Genomic DNA, 6,105 nt, shown 5'->3' with positions numbered 1-6,105 from the left:
ATCTTCCCTTCCAACTTGTCCATATCATATTATAGCAATATCATTTGTGCTGCTGAAGCTGAGTTCCGTCAGCATTTCCATGATAAGTGCCTACCTTTGAAATTTACAAGACGATCATAAGAAAAAGTTTAACTCTGGTTATAATTGTGTCTTCAGCTAAAAGTTGGTTTTTGAAAACTACCTTGATTCTACAGACATGTGAAGTTGTGAAAGTAGTACAGACATCATCTCAATCTGCACATGCTCAATCTGCACATAACAGCTAAGAGCTGTTATGAAATATCACGTGCATACTCATTCATTGCAATGGAGAGAAATGATCCATGCATGCAAAGGGGTGTGTGCAGGGATGGAAATAAATGGAGAAACCATTCTGGGCAGTGGTACATCATATGTGCATTGGTTATTAGCTTCGGCTATTGGGAAGTATAGAAATGAAATAAATAAATAATAATTATTATTATTATTAACAACATTTCTATACCGCTCCCTATCCAAACAGTTTCCAGAGTGGTGAACACAAGAAGTACAATAGTAAAAAAGATTAAAAAAATTAAAACACCATATTAAAATTATTAAAAAACAAACAAACAACAACAACAACAAGACCAACAACTTCCTCAAATAGAACAGATCCTTGGACCAGGATGACTGGGCACAAACATTAGGCATACTTAAGAAGCTTAAGGCACAGTGATTTTATGGTAGCCATTAGTCAAGAATGCCTAATGTTTCCTAGATTGTGCAATCTAGAGATAATGTAATCCTACTATCGTCATCACCACCACCACACCTAATGTATTTATATCCCACTCAATGCAGTGTACAATGTAACCATAAAACCATATAACAGGGGTAGGGAAGACTAGCCTGGGAGCCAAATCCGGTGCTCCAGGGTTCCCCAGATGGCCCCAACCCTTTCCCTGGCCCTGCCCTTTTCCCCAACCACCAATCGTCTGGTGGTTCCCCAGCTTTTGTGCAGTTTTCCCCCCATTCTAAAAGGTTGACATGCCTCTCCTGAGGTTTAGTTACTAGCAGGAAGGGCTTTAAGCTACAATATGCTGTTTTTTGTGTTGTTGTTTTTTTGTATTTCTGTGTATTTTGGGGGCCCCTTTGCCTTCAGTCCCACCCACCGCTGGAATTCAGCCCCCAGGACCTTCCCTGAAATTGAATTTGGCCCTCAGGCTGAAAGAGATTCCCTGCCCCTGGCGTATAATATCACCATTAAAGAGTACCAAGACAACCACCAATTTGTAAAAACCATAACAGAGAACCAAATACAAACAACATTTAAAAACAAAAACAAACCAACCTAACATCAGCAAGGGTAAAAGATGTTCCATGTCAAAACTGGCAGCAAATTAATCTCAGTATTGCACATTAAAAGCCTGTTGAAATAAAAGTGCCTTCAGTTTCTGGGGGCCCCATCTACACGGGGCTTTTACTCTGGGGCAGATACAAGTCCAGGTCCCTCATGATAGATGATGTAGTCGCAACTTTGCAGCCATCCGTGGTTTTCACCCAGAAAAAGTGGAGTTCCGAGGCGTCGTTTTACTGCGATTTTTTGGGTTTGCTGCGGGTTCCCCCGCGGTTGCGGGCCATCTGTTCCTTCCCCGAACTGACTTTGCATTTTGTAGAGGACATGTTGTAGGCGTGGGTAGTGCCTGCATCACTCTGTGACAACCCTTTGCTCCCCCATCCCTTCGCAGCTGTGCAGTTACGGAGGCACAGAGGGGCATTTTCATTTATTGAATCACACTTTCGCACATTTTTGCAGCTTCATATCTTCGCAACGGTTGCTTTTGGACTCAGTACCCAAGGGCTTGGGGGGGGCAGTCTTGGGGGAGGAACAACATCACTCTGGCCACCATTTTGGAGCGATGGCTAGGCACGTAGAGGTCACGCTTGTGAGTGCGAACCATCGTGGGAGTCTCAGGCTGGGGAACTGACAAACTGATGTTGCAGAAATGAAAGAGCACAGCATACCCACTTGTTACCTAAAACAGGGTCAGAAAGACACAGCAGAGCCTCTCAAATATTAAACAGCCACTGAAGTGTCGCACCCCCCACACTCATGGGACTGCACAGCTGCACATTTCAGTATAATGGCAAAAAAAGAGGGCATGGCGAGTCTATTAGGGAAGCGTGCAGTACTTCACGGGTGTATCGCAGGGTGTGCTGACTCGAAGCCTCATTGCTGCGCAGTTGCGATAGGGTGGAAGGCCAAAGTGGCGCCATGTAGATGGGGCCAGGGAGACTGACAAATGTCAATTGGTGGAGCATTCCAGACTTGTTGCAGGTAAGGAAGTATGGATTGTGTGAAACCCGCACCGTCTGTGTTTTGCGGGTTGTCAGGTGCCTTTTGTCCCATCATCCGCTCACCGACATATTCAATTCTTTTTCTGTCATGCAGAAAAATATGCAAATAATTCCACAAGAGAAATTATGCAAGAATTTACATAATTTACCTTCGTATGTAACATCTAACATATTGTCCCCTATCCCATTCAACTTTTCCCTGTGCATATATTTACCAGTCTCAGTAGAAACGTGTGTATTTTCCTACGTATAAATAGGTGTAAATTTCCGGAAGTAAAAAGAAAAGATCCAAAAGTCCATGGACTCCATGTGGCCTGAAGAGGTCGGTCCTCAGCTGATTCCACAGGTCAGATTCTTAGAAACCCGAGCTCATTTTAGTTTGTCTCGAATTTCTCCAGCATCCCTAGTTGCAGGACCATCACAGAAAAAAACCTTTGTCTTGTGCTCAGTCAGCAATACCTTGAGATGGCACTGAGAGCAAGGCCTTAATTCCTGGGACAGGCCTATAAAGGAGAAAGTAGGGATGTTAGAGAATTCTGCCATGGACTCCAGTGAGACTGGATTCTTTAGAATCTGCCCCCCCGCAGTCCGTGGTGGAACGGAGCAATCCCCCCCGCCACCCTGCGAAATTATCCTGGGAAGGACCCTACCTGGTGTTGGCCATCTGGTCCGTCCGCTGCCCCTGGTCTGTGGCCACAAATAGCTGCCCCGGTCTGCGGCCACCATTTGTGTCCCTGTGTTAGCCGTGATAGGCTACGTATATATTTATGTAGCCTATCATGAAAACAGCAGGGACACAAATGGTGTAGCGGGCGCCATTTGCGTCCCTGCTGTTTGCCGTGATAGGCTACGTAAATATATACGTAGCCTATCACAGCTAATGCAGGGATGCAAATGGCGGCCACTACAGTGGCCGCCATTTGCGGCTGCAGCCTGGCAGCTGACAGAAGTCTGGCTGCGGGCGGGCCTGGCCAGCGGCTCTGCAGACTCACCGCGGAGCGGAGCCAGCCGGGAAGGATTCTGGGGGGAGGGAGGGATTGCCTCCCCCCACCCCGCAGGTGCCCCGGACCAGAACGGGGTAAGTAATTTGTACACCCCTAGGAGAAAGTGGCCCCTAAAGTAACTTGGGCCTTTAGAGCTGTAAGGGCCAGAACCAACACTTTGAATTGAGCTCAGAAGCAAATACGAAGACACTGGAATGACATACACTTGGAGTTATGTGGTCTGTCCTGGGAGCACCAGAAAAAAGTCTTAACTGCCACATTTTAAACCAGTTAAATCTTCTGGACTGTTTTCAAAGGCATCCCCACACAGAGTGCATTACTATAATCCAGTCAGGAGGTAACGGAAGCATGGATAAGTGGAGCCAAGTCCAACTTCTCTAGGAAAGGCGGCAGCTGGTGTATCAGCTGAAGCTGATAAAAGATACTCCTAGAAACTGCCACCACCTGAATATTCAGGGAATGCAATTGATTAAAGAGTAAAAGCTGTTCCTTCAAAGGAGTGCAGCCCCATTCTGTGCAAGTTTACTCTGCTTAGTGGTGCTTATCCCTAGGTAAATGTGCATAGGAAAGGAGCCCAAGATGCTTTTAAGGGGAACATGCCAGCTTCCACTTTGTACAGCTGTCTGAAGGGCACCAACTGTAGATCTTGAGAATCTTTAACATTTTGTGTGTGCGTGATGTCAGAACAAAATCCAGGGACCTCTGCCTCAGTCTGAGTGTGTGGGGAAATGTCTATGACACATCTTAATGGGTCTGACCCTTGTAACCACAAGAAGCCACAGTGGGTATCTTTATGCCTAATAGATAGCCCTCACCCATGGATGTGGGAAACCCGGAAACCATTCCACAATGGCATGATCCTTAGTGACAAAACATTTACTCACTGTGATAACAGTGCAAATATATAGTAGGACTAAGCCTGCTCAGTTTACTTCTGATATTTACTCAGAAGTAAGTCCCATTGGGTTCAGTAGGACTTATTCCCAGGTAACTGGTTATAGGATTGCATCTGAAGAGGAGAGGAGGAGTTTCCTAATGGGAAATTCCAGGCTAGTTAGAACCTACACTTAACATTCCAGCACATCTATATGCAGAGTCTCTTATATTGAGCCTGAAGGGAGATATGATGATTAACATTGAGTACCTTCACAATATGATGTGTGTGTGTGTGTGTGTGTGTGTGTGTGGGGATGGGCTAAGTAATTCTGTTGGTTCTTGAAGTCTAAATACCACATAACTCTATATCATTGTTACTGGAGCTTATTAAAGAGGAAGTAAATAAGGATAGAATACAGGTGTGTTTCCCTCACCGCCAGGTTGGCTGTGGGAGGGGAAATAGAGATGATGTCTGATGCTTTGAACCCCTTGGAGGAAGAGGTAAAGTGAGATAAAATGTACCCTATGTGCAATACATAATGAGAGCTCTATGGGGAGGGCCTTAGCTCAGTGGTCCTGGTTTTAGTTCTCAGCATCTGCCATTAAAATGATCTTCACTAAGAGGCTTGGTGAAAACCTCTGCCTGAGATCTTGGAGAGCCAAGTTAAAGTCAACAATACTGGACTAGATGATCTGACCAAGTACAAGACAGTTTCTTATATTCAGCTTTATGTCTGCACTCCAAGTTTCCTTTGCAATTCAGGAAAGATTTGGGTTTGGCCACAAATATATATTTTTTTAAAATTGGCATAATATACACATTCAAGGATGAGAAGCACTTGCTACTGGGGTCTGGGACATTGATGTAACCCAAGGCAAGTCTTGTCTGATTGGATATAAGTAGAGCCCTGTGTAGATAGAGCACTGTGTAGACAGTGTAGAAATGAGTGTGTGCATGTGTATTGGGGGTTTGGGATCATGCCTTCTGGCTCTGCCCTCAACCACAATCCAACCAAAACAGACCTGATATACATAAAACACCTTCAACCTCCAAGCATTGATCTGAATTTGTGCACAGGAACCTATACACATAACCTTGAGTTCTAAGCAATGCATGGTGACTGAGGATAGCACCTACTGTTCTGAATTTACTGCCCATCTAATATGCCAAAAGTCCCATTCATGCTTAGATTTTTGGCCATTAATTGGCCAATTGGCTCACACTATTATATGTCTGTCCCAGGTGAGCAATCAATTCGGCTACCTTGGGAATTAATCGTGATCCAGAGGCAGAAGGAGAAAGGGAGGGGAGAAGTCGAACTGTTTATGCAAGCATATTTTGCATAACATCTGCATGAATGTGGTGGGTGCCAGCTGTGTGTGTGGCGGGAGCCATAGTATTCTTTAAGGGTAAATATTTTAAAGTCTAAGACATTGCTACAACAAAACACAGATGAATTTAGAAAGCATGAGTTTTCAAAGCAAAATACAATTGCGGGTTATTCCGTTGGCATTCTACTTTGAGAGGCTGTGAGCTCCTTAACTTTTTCTTTCAGAAGTCAGCTTGGGGGCAAGGGATACCCCCCCCCTCCACTCTTAAACCAAATGGGAAATAATAAGCACTGTGTTCCATGGAGGGAGTTGTGGCTTGCTGCATGAAGAGACAGCAGGGTATGGTGGTATTTTTTATAAAGATCATCCCAGGACGCTGGTAAAGCCAGTGATGTATGGTGTTATTTGTTGGGCAAATGCCAATAATGCAATTTAAAACTGTGTAGGGTGCAAATCTCCCTCTTATTCCCAAATTTCCTATGCACAGTGTTCCTGAATTCATGCCACTTAATAACTCAATCCCCATCTTTCAGACTTCTGCATTCCCTGTCTCATTTTGGAGGTTCACACACAT

The sequence above is a fragment of the Heloderma suspectum genome, chromosome 1 (assembly GCF_057233095.1).
Source record: "Heloderma suspectum isolate Gila_16-S chromosome 1, 16-S_ref, whole genome shotgun sequence".
Classification (NCBI taxonomy): Eukaryota; Metazoa; Chordata; class Lepidosauria; order Squamata; family Helodermatidae; genus Heloderma; species Heloderma suspectum.
Note: the sequence above shows the minus strand (reverse complement) of the source record.